This window comes from Mesoplodon bidens (genome assembly GCF_964165515.1).
Source record: "Mesoplodon bidens genome assembly, chromosome: 13".
Classification (NCBI taxonomy): Eukaryota; Metazoa; Chordata; class Mammalia; order Artiodactyla; family Ziphiidae; genus Mesoplodon; species Mesoplodon bidens.
Window position 1 is genome coordinate 70,265,824 of NC_138169.1, and position 26,574 is coordinate 70,292,397.

At 40.3% G+C, this 26,574-nt stretch overlaps 1 pseudogene across 1 annotated transcript; it reads left to right on the forward strand.

Annotated features, from left to right (window-relative positions):
* Positions 1–1,519: 1,519 nt before the first annotated feature.
* LOC308627344 (oxalate decarboxylase OxdD-like) lies at positions 1,520–16,178 on the forward strand (annotated as a pseudogene). Its single transcript has 9 exons — positions 1,520–1,604; positions 4,969–5,190; positions 5,901–6,078; positions 7,662–7,891; positions 8,741–8,903; positions 10,200–10,300; positions 10,919–11,032; positions 12,865–13,011; positions 16,047–16,178. The product of its transcript is annotated as an oxalate decarboxylase OxdD-like (transcript).
* Positions 16,179–26,574: the final 10,396 nt, after the last annotated feature.

Genomic DNA, 26,574 nt, shown 5'->3' on the forward strand with positions numbered 1-26,574 from the left:
CCACTCATTGTAAAGCACATCCCATTTTTAGAGATGTTAAAATGTAGAATTCATTCTAACAAATGCACAAGGAAAATTTAATAGGAAAAATATGTTTTATGGTACTCTGATAGCATGATGAGAAAATCACCTTGCTGGCTCCACAGATAAATTATTTTGAATACTTTATTACCTCAAAAATCAATGCCGTACGTTTAAATTCCAGGTCTCTGTGAGAAAAGGCTAAATTGATATGAGTCACTGATGCGTCTTAGATTTGATGAGATATGGTAGGAAAGCCACAAAGTCACTCCCCATCACTTGAGCATAGATTAACCTTCAGCCTTGTCAGAGCTTGAGCTGCCTGACCCAGATAGAATCTATATTTTTACCACATGATCTGTTACTAAACTACTTACAGACAAGTCAGAAATATGAAATAGAGTGTAACTGGCTAAGGGTGTCTACCAAGTGAAACAGTGTTGGGACTCGAAGACTTAGCTCAAAATTATGGTTTCAGAGAGGCCTTGCCTTTTCTTCCTATCTCAAACACAATTATTCTTTCCGTCCTCACAAGATCTTGTACCTACTTCTATCAGAACACAGCACATTTTGGGGGGAAATTATTTGCTTTCTTTTCCATTTCTCCTACTAGATTATAAGGTAATAAAAGGCTTCGTAATGTGCAGAGTGGTACACAGCCTGGAATAGAGTAGGCATTCAACCATGTTTGTGGAAGGAATAAAGGTAGGAAGATAGAAAGGAAGGGAGGGTGGGTGACTGTTTTGTGGATTACAGTAGTAGTTTTTAGCTTACTCAGGCCACAGCTCATCACCAGGAAAGCTGATGCAAAATGAATTTTAAATGAAGATTTAACGTTCAGGTAACAAAATTATCTAATAAGTAAACCACATAGAAAACTCAGTCACATTATCTAGAGGCAGGACTGATTTGGGTGATAAAATGTTGTGCTAGACTGAGCACCCACCATCAAACTCTGCAGAGAACCAATGCCATGGAAGAATCTTTTGATAAAGGGTGCTTTGCTTCTGCACTAAAACTAGTTGTGTGATTTCGGGCAGGTATCGCACCTCTCCGTGCCTCAGGTTCCTAATTTACAAAATGGGAATAATCATCATAGTACCTGACAAGATTGCTGTAAGAATTAAATCCCATGATGTATGGAAAGCAGTTAGTACTGTGCCTGGTACTTTGTTGAAGGGAGGAAATAAGTGTTAGTTAGCTATTGTTGTTATTATCTGTGTATGTGCCATCAGTGAGCAAACAGTTGGGGACCACAAGAAGTGTTTTGTTGGTCTCTAATTTGGCAATGCTTTCTACGGTTTTTGTTTTTTTTTTCAACTGAGATTATTGTTTAAGAAACAACTTCCTTGTTTCATTTCCTTAACTTTCAGCTCTCTATAAGCACTTCCTTCCTTAAGAATCATCATTCTTCTCCTCTCAGGGATCTCTCCATTTGCTAAAGCTACGTCCCTCCCCTGTTTTTCTTTTTCAGTGAATTGCTTGCCCATCTACGCCAATGGGCAACTTAGCATTTGAAATGCATGAAGATGCAAAGCAGAATGTTGTTGTCTGTGGGGAAGATGAATACCATATCCAGAATGGTAAGAATGTAAATGGGGACTTAAGTCTTGAGATTAGTTCCCCCCATAACCTTTATGCAGAGCTCAGGAAACAGTCCCTCTTTAGACCAGCTCTCTTCAAGTGACCTTCTTCAGAAAGGTAGCATCTCCTGCTCTGAATATCTCCTGACTTGCCATCTCTCATAAACTCTTAACTTCTTTAGCTATTTAATGGCCCGGCTTTCTATGAATTGTTGTTCATGGCATTAATGAGTTGTTTATTGTTCAATATATTACCCTTATACAATGTTAACTTGAATATGTTGGCAAATGATTATACTATACAAAATATACCATTTAAGGGCTTCCCTGGTGGCGCAGTCGTTGGGAGTCTGCCTGCCGATGCAGGGGACATGGGTTCGTGCCCTGGTCCGGGAAGATCCCACATGCCGCGGAGTGGCTGGGCCCGTGAGCCATGGCCGCTGAGCCTGCGCGTCCGGAGCCTGTGCTCTGCAATGGGAGAGGCCACAACAGTGAGAGGCCTGCGTACCAAAAAAAAAAAAAAAAAATACCATTTAAGAATTGATAATTTAAAAAATTTTTATACAGGTTTTAAAGATTACTCTCCATTTAGTTATTACAAAATATTGGCTATATTCCCTGTATTGTACAGTACATCCTTGTAGTCTATCTTACACCCAATAGTTTGTACCTCCCACTGCCCCACCCTACCTTGCCCCCCCCCACTGGTAACCACTAGTTTGTTCTCTATATCTGTGAGTCTGCTTCTTTTTTGTTATGTTGACTAGTTTGTTGTATTTTTTAGATTCTACATATAAGTGATATCATACAGTATTTGTCTTTGTCAGACTTATTTCATTTAGCAATAATGCCCTCCAAGTCCAACCACGTTGCTACAAATGGCAAAATTTTATTCCTTTTTATGGTTGAGTAGTATTCCATTGTATATATACCACCTCTTCTTTATCCATTCATCTGTTGATGGACACTTCCATATCTTGGAAATTGTAAATAATGCTGCTGTGAACACTGGGGTGCATGTACCTCTTTGAATAAGTGTGGGGTTTTTTTTTATTATTATGTACCTAGGAGTAGAATTGCCAGGTCATATGGTAGTTATATTTCTAGTTTTTTTGAGAAACCTCCATACTTCCACAGTGGCTGCACCAGTTTACATTCCCACCAACATTCCCTTTTCTCCACATCCTCACCAACATTAGTTATTTGTGTTCTTTTGAATATTTAAGAATGTTAAAGTAAGAATGTCTGTTAGAATTATTAGTGATCAAAGATTTGCTTGCTCAGAGAGAAAGACTGGGAACTCAGAGGGCAGTGGAAAAGGAGTCCTGGACGTCATTGCTTATAAACGTCATTTTAGTGGTCAGAGGAGTGAGGGCAAATTGGTCCAAAGGTTAGGGTGTGTATTTTCTTGACAACTTTCAGTAATGTGGATTGTAACTCAGAAATAATACTGCTGTTTATAGCATACATTTGTGATATGAAACCAGGAAATAGTAACATAGAAATACATGGAAATATTGTGACTTGGAGATGGGTGGTGACTTGGAAGCTCATATAGGTAATACACAGGAGAAAGGGAATTTAATGAAGCTATTTAATGAAGGAGGGAGGGGGAGAGAGAGACAGAGACCTGTCAAGCCCATTGATTACTGATATGTTGCTTATTCCCATGCTGTAGCTGTACATGTAAATGCATTTGTACATTCTGGAACCAAAAAGTTCTTAGAAAATATTACTTATAACCTCTTTGATTTTCAGGTGAAGAAACTGGTAAATAGGGGCTAACTGACTGACTTGGAATGCATTTCATATACAAACTTAACTGGGTACTTAATTTTCTAGTATCATTCTGTGCCCCAGCCCCATATATATATATATATATATATATATATATATATATATATATATATGTATGTATATATATATGTATATATATTTATTTAAATATTAATTGAGGGATATAGCAAAGTTGGATATAGCAAAGTTGGGGTGTTTACTTAGGGACAAGTGACTGTGAAGCTTTTATTTATTTGGTAGTTGGTTTGTGTGTATGGTTTTTTTTTTTTTTGCAGTTTATTAATTAATTTATTTATTTTTACTGTGTTGGGTCTTAGTTTCTATGTGAGGGCTTTCTCTAGTTGCGGCAAGCGGGGGCCACTCTTCATTGCAGTGCGTGGGCCTCTCACTATTGCGACCTCTCTTGTTGCGGAGCACAGGCTCCAGATGCGCAGGCTCAGTAGTTGTGGCTCACGGGCCTAGTTGCTCTGTGGCATGTGGGATCCTCCCAGACCAGGGCTCGAACCTGTGTCCCCTGCATTAGCAGGCAGATTCTCAACCACTGTGCCACCAGGGAAGCCCTATATTTTTATTTTTATCCTTGTTTATTTGGATGTCATCTGTGTATACGGGGTGTGTGTGAGTGTGGGGCTGTGCCCCGCAGCCTGCAGTCCTTGCACTTGCCCAGCTGCTAGACTGAAGAGAGAGCCTGAGTCAGCGGCAGAGACATCAGTGATTCACCGGACACGGAAACTTACAAGTCAGAGGCTGAGGTCCCGGAGTGACACCCACCATGTACGGGCAGGCCGACAGGCAGGACACGACAGCAGTCTTCCCTGCATAGGGGAGGAAGAGGCTATCAGTTAGGGGGCATGACATCAAAAGGGCTCCTTGGTTGCCAGGGGGACTGCGGAACACATCTCCGCACAGCTCTTTGGGTTAGCAACCAACGCAAGTGCGGTGATTTCCTGTTGATGACTGAACATACTGGAGCTGGTCTGGTCCCAGGGCTAGAACAACGGTTAGCGGGGGCGGCTGGGGGGGCGGCGATCACGCAGGTGGTTACTGATTAAACTTTCCACTTAGGAGGGGAGGCAGTCATGTGCATTAAGTAAGCGTGAGGCAGGGCTGGGGAGGGGGGCAGGGGGTGTACGGAGAGCAAGAGAGCAGCCGTCTTACGGGGCCTGACCATACTGTGAGTGTACGTATGTGTGTATTTATTTACACATCCAGTATTTTACTCAGTATGTTTATCCCACAAATGCATTTTTTTAAATAAAGAGAAAACAAGCCAAATTGAGAAAGGAGGCAATATTTCTCATGCATCAAGAGTAGAGAATAGGGGGCTTCCCTGGTGGCGCAGTGGTTGAGAATCTGCCTGCCGATGCAGGGGATGTGGGTTCGTGCCCCGGTCCAGGAAGATCCCACATGCCGCGGAGCAGCTGGGCCCGTGAGCCATGGCCACTGAGCCTGTGCGTCCGGAGCCTGTGCTCCGCAATGGGAGAGGCCACAACAGTGAGAGGCCCGCGTACCGCAAAAAAAAAAAAAAAAAAAAAAGAGTAGAGAATGGCTTCATAATTTCTCCTAGGAAAGGAAGAGGCAGTGGTCACTGACGAGCGTTTTCCTGGTGGGTCTCTTGGCCTGCACCGTTACCACAGCATCTGCAGTCCTGATTCTCTCCCTGGTTTATGTTAACAACTCTCAGCCCCATTCAGAACCTGGAGCCCCGCCTCTGCAAACAGCAATTCCCATGGTGCAAAAGGCTGTTGATCCCAAATTCAAGTTTCTTAATCATTTACCTAAATCCAAGGTATGGATCACACGTATTAGGAAAAAGAATCATCTATTATAAATGGTGATTCCAAAACAAAGTTTCCATTGCTTGTTTTCTAAGCTTTGTTCTCTCTTCATTGGAAGGAAGCAGCTGCGGGCTGTTTGGAGGAAGGGAAGTGAGGGATAGAGAAGGGGGAAAGTTGGGTGGATATTGGCTCCAGGCAGAATTTTTCTTTAGTAGATAGTTCTGTGTTTGGCTGGAGGGGAGAAGTGCAGGACAGCCCTGTTCTCTTGCCAAGATAGCTGTTCTTTTTTTTTTTTTTTTTTTTTTCCGGTACGCGGGCCTCTTACCATTGTGGCCTCTCCTGCCGCGGAGCACAGGCTCCGGACGCGCAGGCTCAGCGGCCATGGCTCACGGGCCCAGCCGCTCTGCAGCATGTGGGATCTTCCCGGACCGGGGCACAAACCCGTGTCCCCTGCATCGGCAGGCAGACTCTCTCAACCACTGCGCCACCAGGGAAGCCCTAGGTGTTCTTTTTTATGTCAAACAGAGACTGACAGCACTGCATGTACCACGTTGTCTCCTGGAGTCTCGCAGACCTATTCTTTCTCTTCCTTTTAGGGGCTCCAGTACTCACCACACCACCTTGCCTTTTCCGTTGTGCTTCCCGCTTACTCCGTAGGCCATGGTGGCCTCACGTTCCAGGAGATGGCCTCCATGCTGATGATTTGCTTATGGCTTCTCAGGTGTTTGAGTTCCCCGGTGTTGCAATCCAGTGGGCCTGGTACAGGAACAATGCCACAAACTATCTCAGCATTGAAGAAGACGCCTTTGGCAGCAGCCTGAAGAGTCAGAGATCACAGATGAGTCTGGGGACCCTGAGAATAAAAAGCAGTGGCCTCCGAACACGGCTATCTTGTACAGGTATCACCAGTTTGCCCACGTTCTGCCCTTAAGCATTTGTGCTGTGTGTCCTCAGGCTAGTATTTAGGTTGTTGCAAAACCTACTTAAATAAGTGGTAGACAACATCCAGGATTTGGCTGTGTACTCAGTTAGATTAGTTATCAGTGCCTTGAAGCATTAACCTGTTTGTTTTAATTATTCTTGGTACCACTTTGAACTTCCTCTTCAGTATGAAATCATTTTTCAGACATTGTTAAGCTAAGATCACTGTTCCATCTTTTTTTAAAATATATAACTTTATTTATTTATTTATTTATTTAATTTATTTATTTTTGGCTGTGTTGGATCTTCGTTGCTGTGCGCGGGCTTTCTTTAGTTGCGGCGAGCAGGGGCTACTCTTCGTTGCGGTGCATGGGCTTCTCATAACGGTGGCTTCTCTTGTTGCGGAGCACGGGCTCTAGGCGCACGGGCTTCAGTAGTTGTGGCTCTTGGGCTCTAGAGCGCAGGCTCAGTAGTGGTGCACGGGCTTAGTTGCTCTGTGGCCTGTGGGATCTTCCTGGACCAGGGATCGAACCCGTGTCCCCTGCATTGGCAGGCAGATTTTTAACCACTGAGCCACCAGGGAAATCCCCACTGTTCCATCCTTTGAGCCAAAGCTAAAACTGGTAGCTGTGATCTAATGATCAAAGAAACTACAGCTTCCCTCTAAGGAATAAAGCAGTGACTGTAATAATAAACTAGTTTGCTGAGTTCAGCCTGGAGTCTCTGAGATCAGCCAGTTGGATGCCCTTTTGTGGTTTAGACCTTTCAGAATTCTTTGGAAGTGAAATTAGTGTACTTACTTGAATTTCAAATAAGTCATTAATTCTGAAATGTATTTATGGCTTCTGTATTCCAGACACTGGGGAAGCTGTAGTGACTAAGCTCTCATAGAACTTTCAGAGTTTGGTCTTACCCTGATGATCTTATTAATAGGTCAGCCAGTTTTTTGTGTGTGACATATTTCTGTTGTTGTTAATAAAACTCCTTTTTTATTCTTGGACAATTCACTTGATTTTAGAATTTACAGCAAGAAGAGAGATTAGAGCTTTATCTATATGAGATTAAACCCTTCTTAGAAGAATACCTGGACACACAGAAAAGCACTATGTTATTCCTATTCCTATTATTATTATCAAAATTGTATGCAGACTTTTTCTTATCTGGTAAATACATACGCCTCTGTATGCATACACACACAAACACATGCAAACACACACATGCATGTGTGTGCCTGCAGTTTTTTCAGACTATCAAACTAGCATGAACTTAGAGCTCTAAACGCTCAGTGGAGGTGGTATTGCCCAAAAAGGGGCAAAAGCTGGTTGTTAGCAGGGTAAAAATATTACTCTTTTTATGTGTAAAGCATAGATGTACATGTAGCACATGAGCAGTATGTGTATGCAGTATACACACCTACAGCACCTCTGTAGTGTTAGCATTTCATAGGGTGGTGATTAGAAAAAGAAGTCTAACGTGGTACCTTAGAAGGGAGGTAATGAAAAAAGGTTGAGGAACATTGCCCTAAAGTAGTGTTGGATGAGCTCTTCCGTTTATGTTTCAGGGGACAGCATGGATTGGGGCGGTTGATGATGGTGCCGTCGTTACCACGTACAGTGTTACAGCTGGCCAAGTGATCTTCTTCCCTAAAAGCACAGTACACTGGACAGAGAATGTGGGGAGTGAAGACTGCTTTTCTTGCTCTTCTTTTCTACACATCATGAACTTCAAACCCTGGAAGCTGATGATGTAATTTTTTCTATACCTGAGGACATTGCTTCCAGGTCACTTGAGGTCTGTACCACTGCTGAGAACAAATCCCATGAGGGTACAAAGAGGGCATGAATATTCGGGTTTCTAAGGTAGCAGTCAACAAAGTGACATTTGGGTACTGGGCTCAAGAGCATTGAAGTTGAATTGCTCTTTATTTTCCCTTACGAAGGACTGCTATAGGAAGCTACTGTATAGTGAATTGGTAGAAAGGTTATGATATAGTTAATACAAATTACTATAATTTTCATTTCTGAAAAGCCATATGCTCATCCAGGGATAGCTTTGCTACAGATAATGTAATTGTGTTTTCCTAATCTAATGCAGAGGTTCCCACAGTTTTCCTGAGGAATGGCTGCTTTTCTCTCTCTGATCTCTTTCAGTAGTTATATACCACTAGAGGGATTGCTGATAATGCTGGGTATAGAGGGTCAGATGTGGATGCTGACAGTGCAAATGGGTGATCGGAATTGGTGATGGCCCGTAAGTGGCACCTGGAAGGGGTTTTGTGGTAAATTTAGGAATCTAAATAGTAAGATTTTGAGAGTTATCTTGCAGTAGATCCTGCTCTAATGTTATAAGGAGAAGTAGAAGAAATGACTCATTAGTGAGAGTGTTGGTAAGCATGGGAACCAGTGTATATTTTTGCAGGAGTTTATATTGACCATAAAATACCAATGCCCATACGTTGAATACTTGGAAGATTTTCATGAAGATCACAAGTCTTAGGCTAATCGAGTTCAGCTCTTTTGATGGGGCCACTGAAAACCACACTGGTGCCAGTGCTGCCCTATCCTCAGCTACCACCCCTTCTATTGCGAAAATTTGTAGAATGTTTCACAAATACCTTATATGGTGTCTTATGTGTTTCAGCCTGAAGGTGGAATTAGTTTCATTAGAACATTCCATAAGCAAAAAGAGGATGAGGGGGTCAGTCTTCCTCCCAACTTGGCAGAACTGGTTGTCAATGCTGATTACTCACAGTCTCCAGATAGCCTTGTGTGGAGATAATTGTATGACCTGAAAGGTATAGTATGTTGTTTTGTGGAGCCTTTTTAGTTAAGTATTTATATATATGATTATATAGGCGTATTGGATTGAGATGTAATGTGTTTTTTACAGTGGGTCACAGTGAAGAGAAGTTTGAAAAGACACATTTCTCAACAGAGTAGGAAATGTGAGAAAAGGCCTGGAAACAAAAGAGAATGTGGAAAAAAAACTCAGAGTGTGAGGGGGGTGTGCTGGGGCTGGGGGATGCTGTAGGAGAAGAGGCTTATGAGAGAGGAGAGGCCAATCATGTAGCAATTAAGGGGCTTTAAATAGGAGAGTGACACAATGAGGTTTTTAATTTATTTATTTTATTGAGGTATAATTGACATAGAACACTATGCTAGTTTCAGGTATACAACACAATGATTCAATATTTGTATATACTGTGAAATGATCACCATAGTAAGTCTAGTTAACATCCATCACTATACATAGTTAGTTACAGATTTTTTCCTTGTCACGAGAACTTACAAGATCTTAGCAACTTTAAAGTATGCAATACAGTGTTACTAACTATAGCCACCTTGCTCCACATTACATCCCCATGATGTGTTTATTTTGTAACTGGAAGTTTGTGTCTCTTGACTTCCTTCAGCCATTTCACCCACCCCCACCCCTGCCGCTGGCAGCTACCACTCTGTTCTTTGTATCTGTGAGCTTGGGCACTTAGGTTGTTTCCGTATCTTGGCTATTGTAAATGATGCTGCGATGAACATGGGGTGCATATATCTTTTTGAGTTGGTGTTAGTTTTGTTTTTTGAAACGATGACCGATCCAGCTGGATTGTGGAGAATAATTGGAAGTGGCCAGGTGAGAGGCAGGGTGATGAGTTAGGGGGCTCCCGCAGTCCCTCAAGTAGGGGATGATGGTGGCCTGCACTATGTGAGAGGGGAAGAATTGTTGAGAAACAGAGAATTTAGAGATGCAGGACTGACAGGGCCTCGTTGACCGATTGAGGGGAGAGGTAGGGATTGTTATTTAGGATGACTCTCACGTTTTCCAGCCAGGTCCCCTGACTTGAATGTCTGTCTTAAAGAGGTCACTCTATGTTAGAAATTTCAGGAGAGTTTGGGAAGTTAGGATAGTATCTGACAGTATCAGATCAATACCTTGGGGGAACATAGGATGTGGTATTGGCAATTCCTACCACATAAACTTTCTGTGACTATAGAAGGGCTCTGTACCTTACTGGAACTGCATTTGACTCTCCTCTTGTAGTACCATTTTGAAGTAGTTTTATCTTATTTTGTTTTTTAAACTTCATCTGATTTAAGTTCAAAAGAATATCAATTTCCAGGGGGAATAATACAATTGGCACAATATTGGAAAAATAGAAGTGAACTAAGCAACAATGAAATTTTTTTTAGTGAATTCCTGAATCAGGTAATTGAGAAAACTGTTTTGAAATTATTAAAACATTATTTATTTAATTATTATTATTTAATTATTATTAAAATGGATGAAATATGAGATTTAGATTGGATTCATCATTTTTCTGGACAAAGGAAAAGGAAAGAGCTAGTCAAACACTGGTTGATTTGATCGATGCAAACTATTGATTGAGGCCTCGTGAATTTGGGAGCTTAACTTCTTGGCGTGGGTGGTTACATTAACAAAGAGACTGGATGCTCGTGAGATTTCTCTATTCATTTCTCTTTTCATTTTCATTTGTTTTAAATGCTCAACTGGCTGTATCACTTAATGACTAAGAGCACAGCTGTGGCATCAAATTCCCTGATTCAAATCCCAGTTCTGCCACTGGGTGACCCTAGTATACTCAACCAACCTAGATTTTAATTTCATCTCATGAGGTTGGTGGCAACCTTATAAGATTATTATAAGGGACAAGTGACATAATAAATGTAAAGGACATAAAAAATTGCATGTTCTCAGTGAGGGCTTTATAAATATTAGTTATTATTATGATTATATGAATTGTTAAGTTGCTGTGTTGAATGTTGGCTAAATAACTGGATTTCATTTTTCTTTTTCTTTCTCAAGCACAAAAATGCCCTCACTTTGAGTACACTTAGGATTTATAACAATGGATTAAGATAGCCACATTTTCATTTTAATGCAAATGAAATGGGATATGTAATAAGTGGATGTGCAAAGGTAATTTCTCTGTGAACAGGTTTTTTTTGAACTTTCCTTTTCAGTGCAGAAAGAAGCAAACAGGAGGTACTTCTTTGTTTTGGTTCAGTTGTTGGTAACATCATAGGACTCTGTGCCAATGGCTTTCTGGGCCATTTCCACAGAGGATACCATGCAGGTCCTGCTAGGTAACTTCCAAGTTTGCTCTTAGCATGAGAAGGGGCTAAGAACATTTCAGAACTGATAAAGAGGTTTATCGCTAATGGTGAGGGGCTGGAATACCTGCCTACATGTTCAGAGTTTTGCATTCTCAGGTAATGCAAGCATTTAATGTGCTCCACTTTGGGGACCGTGAAATTGGCTGTTTGCCCCTCAGTGTAAGATGAGTTGGTGGGGGTGAGGTGTGGAGCACCAGCAGGGTGGCCATATATCCCCATTTATCCAGGATCCTTCTGACGCATACTTGTCATCTTGGTGAAGTTATTAATATCACCCCCTTTGATTCTGCAGAAAAACCACACGAAGTAGCATGTTACTACAGGGCTCCTGGGGAGATCTACAGGTAAAATGGGCTTCTCTAGCTTGTACCTGAATCAGTCTTGACAGAAAGAATCAGACCAGACTGAAATCCACCTTTTTTGTCACCCATAGCAAAAGTTTTATGTTTTTAGAAGTGAAAGCTTTAATAAATTGGAAAAGGGCATTGTAATCTTCCACAAATTTAATTTCAAGGATCAGATTTTATTTTTGGTGTGCTTTGTGCTCATCTGTGTGCGTTTGTATGCACATTTAGTCTCTAACTCTTTTTTAAAAGACCATTAGGATGCTGCTCTCCCAGAAGGCTGAATTTTCCCAAGCAAGTAGAAAGGAGGGCATAGAGGTGGTAAAACACTGCAATTTAAATCCTCTGCCTAATTAGGGAATGTAATTGATAGCCCTCAATTAGAACATGGTGATTAATGCTCTTTTTGCATGATGTTCTACACTATTGAATTCACTAATGCATTTTGAGGGACATTTACTTTATTTTATTTTATTTATTTATTTTTTTATTATTATTCTTTTTTTAATTAGTTTCTGCTTTATAACAAAGTGAATCAGTCATACATATACATCTGTTCCCACATCCCTTCCCTCATGCATCTCCCTCCCTCCCACCCTCCCCATCCCACCCCTCCAGGCGGTCACAAAGCACCGAGCTGATCTCCCTGTGCTCTGCGGCTGCTTCCCACTATCTATCTACCTTACGTTTGGTAGTGTATATATGTCCATGCCTCTCTTTCGCTTTGTCACAGCTTACCCTTCCCCCTCCCCATATCCTCAAGTCCATTCTCAAGTAGGTCTGTGTCTTTATTCCCGTTTTGCCCCTAGGTTCTTCATGACATTTTTTTTTAAATTCCGTATATATGTGTTAGCATACGGTATTTGTCTTTCTCTTTCTGACTAACTTCACTCTGTATGACAGACTCTAGGTCTATCCACCTCATTACAAATAGCTCAGTTTCGTTTCTTTTTATGGCTGAGTAATATTCCATTGTATATATGTGCCACATCTTCTTTATCCATTCATCCGATGATGGACACTTAGGTTGTTTCCAGCTCCGGGCTATTGTGAATAGAGCTGCAATGGGACATTTACTTTAAATAGAGCATCTTTTAATTTTTGTGGGACTTTGTCTCAGAAACGGGAGAGTTAATGTGAAGGATTGCCTCTTTTCTGCTGTTTACCCTCTCTGAGAAGTCCCTTTATAACCATATGCTTTTATCCATCTGTTCTTCACTATGAATACTTATCCTTAATGAATATTTGATTTTATTTGCTTAACTTCAGCATAGTTTTTTCCCCTCCTCAGGTGGGCATTATCAATGCTCAGTGTACGATAGAGTTTAACGTTCACATTGGAGATGTGATATTTTTCCCCACTGGAACCCAGCATTACATTAAGAGTACATGCGATAAGGAATTGCTTCTGGTTCTTGCCTTCAGCACTGGAGACCAGGTGAGAATAAGCCAGTTTAAGAGAAATTGCTGAGTGCCAGTGATGTGCAGAATACTCTGCTAAGCAATGTATCTGCATCATAGGGGGCCCTCAGTGTATGTGTGCTGAATAAATGATTGAATGAATGAACTGGCTGAACCAATGTGTGAAGAGAAAAATCAAATAATCTTTTCATTCAGTTATAAAGGGATCCAATACATCACATTCCCTCTTAATTCCCCCAATTCTCAACCAGCTGAGAAAAAAGACCAAAGAGCAGTATATAGAGATCCAGGAAATCATTTCTATTACTAATCAAGCAGGTATTAGAGACTATGATTAATATCTGTGGGCAAGTGGATTTCCTAATATCTATCTCCAGAAATGGGCTGGCCTTCTGACGTTGAGGTGGGCCCTTGTACTACCTTACAGCATAGAGAAGCAGAGTATGATTGTTGAAGCTTTGCCCGTTCCCAGACAGAGAGGGAGAAGCTGAAGTGAGCATGGCTAGTTTATTCTTCTGGAATTTACTTGGCAGAGAGAGGAAAAGAAGAGTCTCTTGCATATGAAAAGAAACTTTAGGAGACGTGAAGTAACATTGAGTATGATTGATCAGTGCTACCAAGAAGGAGTAGCATTCCTTCCCATCATTCTTTGTTTTAAGCAAATCTGATATATCATGATCTGTAGTATAAAACATACATTAAGAGGAATTGTTTATTGTATTACATAGTTGTTTGCTTTTAAAAATTCACCCCAGTGTTCCTTAATTAGATGAATAATGTGTTTGAAAAACAAGAATAAATAGTGGAATTTAGATTTTTGAACAGTCCTTAGGACTAGGTTCCCTGCTGAGACTGGGTGAGAATTATAAGAGTCTGGGTATTCCTGGGGCAAATCCAGGAACAGACAGGCATTTCTCTTGGCCATGGTTCTTCCTACATGGAGACCCAACAAGATCTCCAGGGGAGAGCACAGCATGAATTCAGCACTATCATCTACAGAACCTACGCCATCCTGCTCAGTGGTGCTTATTTCCCATGATGACACTTTCCTTCTTTGAGGGACACTGGAAAATTCCAGCATCTGCTTCTCTGGGTCTCTAAACCTTCCTGGGGGTGCCTGGGATGAGGTTTGTGAAGAGCTCTGTGAGGAGGAGATGCAATGGAAAGCTAGCTGTAGACTCTCGGGGGGAAGAGGATTCCAGTGTCCCCTGCTGTTGATGTGGGCTCACCGCTGCTGCCATCCCCTTGGTCATCATTCTCTACAGCTGTTATAAGAACAAATCATGAAGCAAAATGAAATCTAATCAAATGTAAATAGGAAAAGAAGGGAAATCTCATTAAAACAGCAAGTTAGAGTTAAAAAAATTAAGATCAAGAAAAGGGAATTTTAAAAATTAATTAAAGATTAATGTGATGTGAAAGGCTAATACCAACAAATTAAAACTTAAAAATATGAAAGAAGGATAAAAATAACAATTGAAAATTATTAAATACAAGTCAAGAATTAAAGAATATAAATCTTTTGAAAAGAGAATAGAAGTAGAGGTTTGTTTTTTTTTTTAATGAAAAGAAGCAATTTAAGGGAGTGATCCACAACAGGGAAGGAAAAAATGAATCAGAATTTGGGGTAGGAGGAATTTTTTTACATCTACCCCCACCGCCAGGAATGTCTGATATGCATCTTGAGGGAGTATAACCCCGACTAACCCAGTAGAAGGGGTATTAGGGGTGTTTCTAACGGGGATTTATTTTGCATAGGGGTATGAAGGGAAAGAGGAAGGAGGAAGAATAAGAGAGAGGCTGAGAGACAGAAACACATGCCTAGAGAGAAACACAGAATGAGCCATAGGGACACAGAGAGAGGCATACGTGCCCAGAGACACACAGAGAGACATAGAGAGAGAGAGACAGAGATCTACAAAGAGAATGACACAAACACAGAGAAAAAGAGAGAAACAACACAGGTACACAAATAGAAGGAGACATACAGACATAGACACAGAGAGGGACAGAGACCCATAAAGAGACAGAGACACAGAAGGAGAGACACACAGATACACACATACCCAGACCCAGACAGACCTATACACAGAGGGGCAGGGAAAGGCAGACATACCTAGAGACACACACACAAAGAGTTAGGAGAGAGATTCAGAGACAGATAAGCTCAGAGACACAGACACAGAGAGAGACAGAAACACAGTGAGAGACACAGAGAGACCCACATACATGCAGAAATTGAGAGGCTGGCTGAGAAAAAGAGAGGTAGTGTCAAGGGGGAGGGGTGCAGAAAGGACAATAAGACCATGATAGAGAGAGGGCACAAGGACAAACAGACAGAGTCAGAGCCAACCAACTGGACAGCCAGGCCAGTTAGGCAGAGATGAACGACTGTCTCTGGCTGTGCAGGAGGAGGACCACTTATCTGGCAGCCAGGTCAGCCTCCATCATGTACCTGTGGGCATGGAGCTCTGAGAGGCCCTTTTGCCACTAGTCCCTGCTTACAAGTAGACAAAAGGTCTTGCTCCCTCTTTAAAGAGAACTACCTCCCAGTGGGATGGAGGTCCCTTCTAAAGAAAGCTTCAGGGCTTCCCTGGTGGGGCAGTGGTTGAGGGTCCGCCTGCCGATGCAGGGGACACAGGTTCGTGCCCCGGTCTGGGAAGATCCCACATGCCGCGGAGTGGCTGGGCCCGTGAGCCATGGCCGCTGAGCCTGCGCATCCGGAGCCTGTGCTCTGCAACGGGAGAGGCCACAACAGTGAGAGGCCTGCGTACCGCAAAAAAAAATAATAAAAAAAAAATAAAGAAAGCTTCAGATGCCTCAGCATCTCTAGCTATCAGTCAGACTTTCCTTATTCCCAGAGTCGAAATGGTGAGCTCCCCATGGCAAGAGAAGACAAGTGTACAAGGGGACCATTCGCAGGATTTCATAGCTCCTAATGTTACACAGCTATGTACCTACAGTCTTGAAAATGCCTTGATGGCTGTAAGATCTTTGTAGGAACCTGAGTAATTTGGTACTGATACATCTTCTTTTTGTTTCCACTGTCAGTTGCAAACCCTTGACATGGACGATTATCTCCAGGCCATAGCAGACCACATCCTGGCCCAGCTTTTCTTCAAGCAAAGTGAGTTTAAGAAGATCCCCAAATTCAAGGAGGACTAGGCAATCAACCTGCCTTAGATTTGCTGATGATTTCATATCTATTCTTTGCTCTTCATATGTTATTCTTGCTGTTTTTAAAGAAGGTCCACTTGGCTAATGAGCTTGGAGCTCTTTACAGGGTGATATTGGGAAAGCAGGTGTGAAGCAGCCCTGTGGGCTCATTTAGCTCATAAGATCATAGTCAATTCATGCTAAGGGAACATTTCAGTGTACTCTGTGCAGATTATCTATGGAGGGGATCTGATAAATTAATATATTTTTGTATGGATTTTAGTCACATGTTTATATTTGTTTATCATCCTTTTGTTACTTCAAATTTATTACTCCAGAGGAAAATCCATTCTTTTGCATATCACTGAAACTTAGTGCCATGCTTGTATTTTGGTTATTCATCACTGTGGAAGGAAGTAGGGAGATCAGCTTATGTATGTTGTACATACGGAGGCACTGGAACCCGGGTACATCTAACTTTGTCTGGAGAGTTTAGTATAGAACCTTAGGTTAGCCATTCTCAACCCTTTTGTGAACATGAAGATACTTTTTATAAAGCCCAAAATTTCAAGGACTCACTCATACGAGTAGTTGAATATTTATTAGCTGAGAAAATACTTAATGACAAGCTAATTATGAATTCAATACTTTCTTTGAATGTATTTGGATTTTATTAATCGCATCATGAACTATTTACATATGAGGAATAGTCATCCCTATGGTTGAGAAGCATGTGTTTTATTTAGTCTGTTGGCTGGGTGTGTATATGAATTTGAGGACTACTTGTCATCACTTGAAAACTGGTAGAGGCTAGTGGTCTCTAAGTTGGGGGTCATTGTCTTAAGTAGAGAAGAATTTGTTCAGATCTCATCTGTGCTTGATTTTTGTTTACAACTTATTTGAATAGGTATTTGGTACCCCTGCATTTTGCTTGGGTATCACCATCAGTTCTGGTATATATAAAACCCAGTCAGTACAGACACTTTTTAATGCCTTGAACCATCACCCTCTTTCAGTTATATTTCCCTGACACATAATGGAATTTTTAGATATCTTAGGATGTTTGTTCTTAACCTAAAAATAAATCTGTATGTATTTCTCTCTCTCCCTCTCTCTCTCTCTCTCTCTCTCTCTGTCTCTCTTTCTCTGTGTTTCTCTCTCTTCTACATAACTAGCTCTATTGACTATATAGAAGACAATGAGAATTAGGAATGACTCGCTTTTGGTGTGGGGAAGTAGCCATCTACATAACGTACATAATCAGGTCATAAAAGGCCTGTCATCCCTTGAAACTACCTTACTGTGTATTTACCTTATTGCCATTTTCCAGGAGAGCCAGCTGAGATCAGAGCTTGGTAGCAAAAGGAATTTTGTGGTGGTGGTATAGTTTTGAAGAGACCTTGTAGGGGATGTGTCACCATCCAGGAGGAGGAACATGATGCAGGGAACAGCACAGGACAATAGGTATGTGAAAGGTGGATGTCCAAATAGAGGGGAATTGGTCATGAAAGGAAATGGCAATGTGTGTAGACATATTTTATTTGCAAATTTTGTTTTACTTTGGAAAATTTTTAATATACTATGAACTAGTTCATAATCCCTTTTCTTGTATCAGGAAGTAGTATATCAGATTACTATGTGGTCATTTAATAAAGATTTTGTGTATCTTTGCATATTATCTTCTCATTTAATTTTAAGTGAAACCTGTTTTTATGGTTTTATGAATTTGAAGCATAATTGGATTCCCTCTATGCATCCTTGAAATATGATATATCATCATCTAAAGAAAATATGTTACGGTGTTGGAACTTTCTGGGTTTCCTGATAATAATATACTGGAAGCCTGACTTAGGTTTCCAGCCTACTATGTATTTAAAAAAGAAAAAATGTTAAAGATAACTAATCTAATGAAGACATGTCAATTGGAATATTGTTGGTATGTTATTTTAAGGGTTTTTTTTTTTTTTTGGCTGCACCACTCGGCTTGTGGAATCTTATTACTTCCCTGACCAGGAATTGAACCCAGGGTCACGGCAGTGAAAGCACCGAGTCCTAACCACTGGACTGCAAGGGAATCCCCCAGGACGGGGAATAGATAGATATGTTCTTAATTTTCACTTGGTTGCTCTAATTTCAGTCTTTTTCCCTCCTTGGAAAGCTGATTTCTAGTTTTCATACCATTTTATTCTTTAGGGTAACTTCATCCATTATACTCAAGTGCTTTTAGGCTTTTTGGTATTTCTACTTTATTTATTACCAAATCAATAGATTGAAGAGTGAATTGCTCAATCAGACTGATTATTTGTCATCATTCTGGCAAAACCCAGACATTTAACTGAAAACCTCCTTTAAAACTGAACCTACCTTAACCACTTTATATGCAGTCTATAATGCAGCCACATTTGATTCATTTGAAATGGTATGAATTGTACATAAAAAGTTCTTAAATCTCAAAAAAAATCTTTAGAACTTTTTAACAGCAGCTTTGAATAACTGAATGGAATGAATGAATTTGGCTAGAGGAACTACAAGATTAGGTAAACACCACTGAATGTTCCTTATTGCTTCTACATAGTGCAAGGTAGTGTAAAAAGTTTCTTTGTTCATATTCTCATCCTTTCCTATGAAGAGTAATCAGGCTGCTTTTTATTGTCCAACCAATTTAGGAAAAGGAAAATAGTTACTTTTACTATGTAACTCGATATCTAATGACCATAATTTATCAGTGGTTGAAAGTGATTTTCAACAATATAGTATTATTACTTTATTTTTTTAACATCTTTATTAGAGTATAATTGCTTTACAGTGTTATGTTAGTTTCTGCTGTATAAAAGTGAATCAGCTATATGCATACATATATCCCCATAACACCTCCCTCTCGCGTCTCCCTCCCACCCTCCCTATCCCACCCCTCTAGGTGGTCACAAAGCACCAAGCTGATCTCCCTGTGCCATGCAACTGCTTCCCACTGGCTATCTATTTTATATTTGGTAGTGTATATATGTCAATGCTACTCTCTCACTTCGTCCCAGCTTACCCTTGCTCCTACCCGTGTCCTCAAGTCCATTCTCTACGTCTGTGTCTTTTTTCCTGTCCTGCCCTTAGGTTCATCAGAACCTTTTTTTTTCTTTTAGATTCCATATATATGTGTTAGCATACAGTATTTGTTTTTCTCTTTCTGACTTACTTCACTCTGTATGACAGACTCTAGGTCCATCCACCTCACAACAAATACCTCAGTTTCGTTTCTTTTCATGGCTGAGTAATATTCCATTGTATATATGTTCCACATCTTCTTTATCCATTCATCTGTCGATGGACACTTAGGTTGCTTCCATGTCCTGGCTATTGTAAATAGTGCTGCAGTGAACATTGTGGTACATGACTCTTTTTGAATTATGGTTTTCTCAGGGTATATGCCCAGTAGTGGGATTGCTGGGTCGTATGGTAGTTCTATTTTTAGTTTTTTAAGGAGTCTCCATACTGTTCTCCATAGCTCGATTCCTAATGACCGTAATTTATCAATGGTTGAAAGTGATTTTCAACTGTATAGTATTATTACTTTTAAAAAAACCGAAGAAAAGAAAGAAAGAAAAAAAAAGGCCACGGTGATTTTACGTTATAACTAGAAGTTACAAGTGGTGTTTCTTCATGCTTTGCACTCACCATAGCTTCATGAAACTCATATGTTCACTTTGGAACACTGTTCCTTTGAACAGAATAGTAAGATACTGGAGAGTCCAGAAAAGAATAGCAATGCTGAAGAGATGAAAAACTGTGTTTTATTCACTGAACTTAAATTGGAACTGTTTGGAAAAAAGAAAGGATGACGTAGAACGATGAGGTTGTACAGCTGGTAGAGGCCACGTATCATGTGGTCTCGATGCTCTAATTTGCAGAAATACAAAGTGAGACCTGAGAAGGGTAAGCTACCCAGACTGCAAGTGAGGTATTTGAGACCAAAGTCCAGATCTTCTGAGGTGCTTCCCACCTCCTGTGTAGAGTTATGTGATTACTGTCTTCACGTATATAAACGAGTCCTCCACCTGAAGCAGAACTCTACACAAGAAAATGTACCATATTCAAATGGGAGAGGCGGCTTCTGTTCACCCACACATCAGCAGCCCCAGTGCCAGCACTGCTTCTCCTTTTCTGAGCCTCCCACGTGCCAGATGCCCAGCCCCAGCTGCTTCTGTAAAGAGGTGATCAGAGCCTCCTGACATCACAGGTCACTGTTCCTATCTAGCCAAGTATTCTCTGCTTGCGTTTTCATTTTAAATTTTTATTAACAATTTTTTACACTGCCAAGATGTACCTAGCATAAAATTCACCACTTTAAGTGTACAATTCATTGGTAGTAAGGATATTCACATTGTTATGCAGCCATCACCACTGTCCACTTCCAGAACTTTTTCGTCATTCCAAACAGAAACACAATACCTATTAAACAATAACTCCCCAGTCCCCTCTCCCCACAGCTCTTGGTAACCTTTATTTTATTTTCTGTCTATGAATTTGTCTCTTCTAGGTACCTCATATAAGTGGAATCATACACTATTACTCTATGCTTATTTTTATGACTTTTTACTCATTTTCAAAAATTATGCCTTTACTGTGTGCTTATTATTGTGCTAGGGTACAGAAGAGACATAAAAAAGATGTGGCCTCAAAAAATTTATAATTTAAATGTTTCTTATTCAGTTCTATATTTCTCTTCCCTCCCCACCCCTGTATGAACCCAGCCCTTATCATGAACATTCAAAAGAATATTTATTCATCCAGACTATATTAAGGAGTACATAGTAGCAAGATGAAAAGAGCTACAGAGGTGAGTATACACTGTGGGTTCATATTTCCAGAGAAGGCAACACTCAATCCCTTTGGTGGTTCCCATTCCACTGTCCTAACAGTTCTTGGTCCTCAGATTTTTCATAACTCTCATAAAATCGCTTTTCCCCTACTTTTTTTGAGGGCAGGACCTCATTCTAGCCCCTGAAGTTTAAACATCCAGGCAAGAGTGAGTTCTGGGGGTTTTGTTTGTTTGTTTGTTTGTTTTAAACGTTAACAAGAAACCCCAGTGGCCTCAGCAGGTGTTGTTTACATCTCTTCTCTTGGTTCAGGAATGCCCAACTTTATTCTACTGGCAGTAAATCTATTGTTTTAGTATCTTAGCCTGTTGAATTCAGATTCTTCCTTGGTTCAGAGTGTGGCGTAGCTCTTGCTGAGAGGGAGCAAGCTTTGATGTGCAGGCTAAATGGATATTGTACCAGGTGGGCCCGTTGTAGTGAGTGGGGGCCTGGACTCATGGAATGTCAGCCAAGGCATTAGCACACATCCCAAAAGCCTACTTTGGATGTAGGGTCAATGAAGATATTTAAGAAATTTAAAACCATCACCTAGAAAAAAATTTGCAAAGGAAAGAGTAGCATCTTTTTTTTTTTTTTTTTTTTTTTTTTTGTCTTTTCAGGAAATTGCACAACTCAGAGGCAGAGTTTTTAATTTGTTTTTGTTTGGTGTTAAGCATGCAGTATGCTGTAGCTGTTAGTGAGTGTCAAGAATAAATTAAATAAAAATTAGAGCAATTACTAGTAAAGTTGGTCTCAAGTGATTCACGCAGAGCCTTTAAATGTCTCCTGTGCCTTGATAACTTTTCCTCTAGAATCAGCACTGCTCAGATGATTATTGCCCTGGGAGACAATTTTGTCTCTCTTGTTAAGGAGTTATAGATAGTAGAACCAAGAAGAAGAAACTTCTATCAACCAGGATGGATTGTCCTTCAAAATGTACTTTCTCTAATGTTGTAAAGTAAACCATTGGAGATGGGTTTACAAGTTTATAGTTCTATAAACTTATATAGTAGATATATAGTTCTATATCTACTATAGTTTATAGTATGGGAAGGCGTTCTTAAATACACAGCTACAGAACAGAGAGAAGCAGGAACACATACAAGATAAGGGAAACCTATGATTAATTGTTGTTTTAAAATATCATGACTTAGGGCTGGAGTAGAACTCTTGAATTTCCTTCCCATGAGATATCTTCAATTTTCTCTTAAAATATTTGCTTTGGGATGGGATTCTTTTCTAACCGGACACTATCTACTTCAGCCCATGTTTTTAGCTACCACCCCTTAGGTTTTTAACTTTTAGCTCCTCACTTAAATATAGCATACATGGAGAAAAGTGTCCAAGCACAAGTGTACAGCTTGGTGATTTCTGCAGACAGAACATGCGCATGCAACCAGCACTTTGATCAAGAAACAATACATTGCCTGCAAGTCCTCTTGTGGGTCCAGCTTCCATCACCACCGCCAATATGAAAAATTTACTTGTGCCTGTTTTTGAACTTTATGTAAGTGGAATCATACTCTCTGTGTTTCTTGGTACCTGATTTATTTTCCCCAACATTATATTTTTGAAACTCACTCATGTTGCTGCTCCTTCTTTTAACTTTTATGCTTCTTAATCTTTTTTCTTTCTCTTCAGATAAACACTTGGCTTTTATGGGTCACCTCCTTGATTCAGTGTTGCCAGCCATGACATGTGTATAAGCAGAGTGACTCTAAGTCAGGTCCTCCTGGTGGCCTTGATGGCTGGGGCTGTCCCTGCTCTTTCTCCTCTGCATGGTTATCTGGAAGAACTGAGAGCTAAGAAGAGACAGGAGAAAATGACAAGGTCAGCACTCTCTGCATGAAGCTTCTTTTCCCTTAACACTCTTCCTCACTCCAACCCCTTCCACCCCAGTCCCTCAGGTGGGAGCAATGTCGATGCTGGCTACACCAGCCAGGTTCAATTCCATGGAGACACTTTCCCAAACAGGAGTCATTTTCCTCTAATTAGGGGAGCAGGAGTAGAGGAAAGTGACCTAGGAACATATTACCAGCTTTCATAAAGGGGTGATTTCTTTGGCTGGTAATTTGTTCATGATTTTTTCCTTCCTCTGGTGTGCTTGCCCATGAGAAATGAGCTAATACTCTATAAAATGCAAAAATAAATTTAGCAACATCTTTTTTAAGAGAGAGAGAGAGATTTAAACTTCACAAGCATATAGTGTAGATGAAACAACCCATTCAAGTTTGAGCAACTGATTTTATAAAGATTTTTTCCCCAGATCTCTTTGCAGTATGAAATTTATAATAGTAGCTCTGTAATTTTGTAGGTCATCTTTTTACTAAGTACTTGTCAATTCATTCATTTTCATGCACTATGCAGAAGTAAAGCCAATAGCTGTCTGAATGTGTCAACTTCAAATACTAGTGCATTATCAAGAAAATCAATACGATGTTTCAACACTTTTCCAACTTATTCTTCTGACCTCAAAGGCAGAGAATATTCACTGGAATGAAGTCAACTTAGATTCTTAGGTCACAGCCAAAGTGGTTATATTGATAAAATGAAGACAAGAGAATTGTACATTTCTTTTCTGATGTTTCTTTACATATTTATGATCACCGTTTGCAGCACTGGGAAAAATGTAGGAGGAAGTGGGAGGAAGCAGTGTAATGGTTGCTGTGGTTTTAGATGCTAAGGGAGTTACAGACCCTCCTGTAACTCTGCACTGACTGCAGGAAGCGGTGTCAGGGTGGTGGAATATGGTACAGGGGGTGGTGAATCCTTTTGGCAGGTCCCTTCTTATAGTCCTTGATACTGGCTGCCTATTTGGGAAAGTCATCTAGAGACAACAGCTCATTTGGAGAGGCCCCCTCCGTACTCCTCTGCTTGGGGCATGAGAACCATTTCGAGCTGCAAAATAAAATGTTGAGAATTCTGTATATGTAGGCACTTGAAATTCCCTAAACCCAAAAAATGTGAAGGTCAAATAGAATAGGAGACTCACCTTTTGAAGCCTCAGTACAAAATATGCATGGAAAATTTGAACTTATTTTGTATTAAGTATTTTGGGACAGTCGCTGGTAAGGGCAGTGTGATCTGAATGATGAACCAGATGTAGGGCTGAGGCTCCAACCATCAGTCATGCATCCACAATAGGCATGTAAGAAATTAACATTAACTTGAATTAGTATTTGAAGGCTTTCCTCAAAGTACCTTTGTTTAAAGGAGAGAAAAACCCCATCCATTAAGTGTCACAGGCCAGATTACTCTGTCACCTGCTATGGCATCTCCATAACTGTCTGGAATGCCACATAGCTTGTTACTTTGTTTTGGAGAATTCCTACTTGTGGTAACCATACTTCCTTTGTCAAAGGCCCCCATGTGCTGCTGTATTCTCTGCCTTCCTGATCCTCACCATTGCTTGACTTCACCCTACCGCCATATACACGAAGGCTGTAAAGAGAAAAAGAGACCTTCAGAGCTGGGAAGGGACCAGCTAGTCCAGTAATTCCAAGCTGTGCTCCTACAGTGCCCTAAGCAGCCTACACAGAGTTGGGACTTAGAGCTGAGGAGAGCCAAACTAGGGGTGCTCAATGCTCCTGCCAGCCTTCACCCTGCCCTGCTTCAAACAAAACAGGAAAAGATTTGAAACAGACTTAATAGTCTATTCACTTTCCTTTCCAGGTAAGGCAATTGGAATCTGAAGAGTTGACTTCCTAGCTACAAAGCACATCAGTGTGGCAGTGACAAAACTGCTCTAGAAATGGAGGATTTCTGGGAACCGCAAGTCCAGCCCTCACATGTGAAGGAGGGAGTTAAAGGGCAACGTAAACCTTCCGAGACAGAACTGGGAAGAAATAGAAAATATGAACAGACCAATTAAAAGCACTGAAATTGAAACTGTGATTAAAACTCTTCCAACAAACAAAAGCCTAGGACCAGATGGCTTCACAGGTGAATTCTATCAAACATTTAGAGAAGAGCTAACACCTGTCCTTCTCAAACTCTTCCAAAATATACCAGAGGGAGGAACACTCCCAAACTCATTCTACGAGGCCACCATCACCTTGATACCAAAACCAGACAAGGATGTCAGAAAGAGAGAAAACTACAGGCCAACATCACCGATGAACATAGATGCAAAAATCCTCAACAAAATACTAGTAAACAGAATCCAACAGCACATTAAAAGGATCATACACCATGATCAAGTGGGGTTTATCCTAGGAATGCAAGGATTCTTCAATATATGCAAATCAATCAGTGTGATACACCATATTAACAAATTGAAGGAGAAAAACCATATGATCGTCTCAATAGATGGCAGAGAAAGCTTTCTACAAAATTCAACACCCATTTATGATAAAAATCCTCCAGAGAGTAGGCATAGAGGGAACTTACCTCAACATAATAAAGGCCATATATGACAAACCCACAGCCAACATCGTCCTCAATGGTGAAAAACTGAAACCATTTCGACTAAGATCAGGAACAAGACAAGGTTGCCCACTCTCACCACTATTATTCAACATAGTTTTGGAAGTTTTAGCCACAGCAATCAGAGAAGAAGAAGAAATAAAAGGAATCCAAACCAAAAAAGAAGAAGTAAAGCTGACACTGCTTGCAGATGACATGATACTATACATACAGAATCCTAAAGATGCTACCAGAAAACTACTAGAGCTAATCAATGAATTTGGTAAAGTTGCAGGATACAAAATTAATGCACAGAAATCTCTTGCATTCCTATACACTAATAATGAAAAATCTGAAAGTGAAATTAAGAAAACACTCCCATTTACCATTGCAACAAAAAGAATAAAATATCTAGGAATAAACCTACCTAAGGAGACAAAGACCTGTATGCAGAAAATTATGACACTGATGAAAGAAATGAAAGGTGATACAAATAGATGGAGAGATATACCATGTTCTTGTATTGGACGAATCAACATTGTGAAAATGACTCTACTACCCAAAGCAATATACAATGCAATCCCTATCAAACTACCACTGGCATTTTTCACAGAACTAGAACAAAAATATTCGCAATTTGTATGGAAACACAAAAGACCCCAAATAGCTAAAGCAATCTTGAGAAAGAAAAACAGAGCTGGAGGAATCAGGCTCCCTGACTTCTGACTCTACTACAAAGCTACAGTAATCAAGAGAGTATGATACTGGCACAAAAACAAAAATATAGATCAATGGAACAGGATAGAAAGCCCAGAGATAAACCCACGACATATGATCACCTTTTCTTTGATAAAGGAGGCAAGAATATACATTGGAGAAAAGACAGCCTCTTCAATAAGTGATGCTGGGAAAACTGGACAGCTACATGTAAAAGAAGGAAATTAGAACACTCCCTAACACCATACACAAAAATAAACTCAAACTGGATTAAAGACTTAAATGTAAGGCCAGACACTATCAAACTCTTAGAGGAAAACATAGGCAGAACACTCTATGACATAAATCACAGCAAGATCCTTTTTGACCCACCTCCTAGAGAAATGGAAATAAAAACAAAAATAAACAAATGGGACCTAATGAAACTTAAAAGCTTTTGCACAACAAAGGAACCC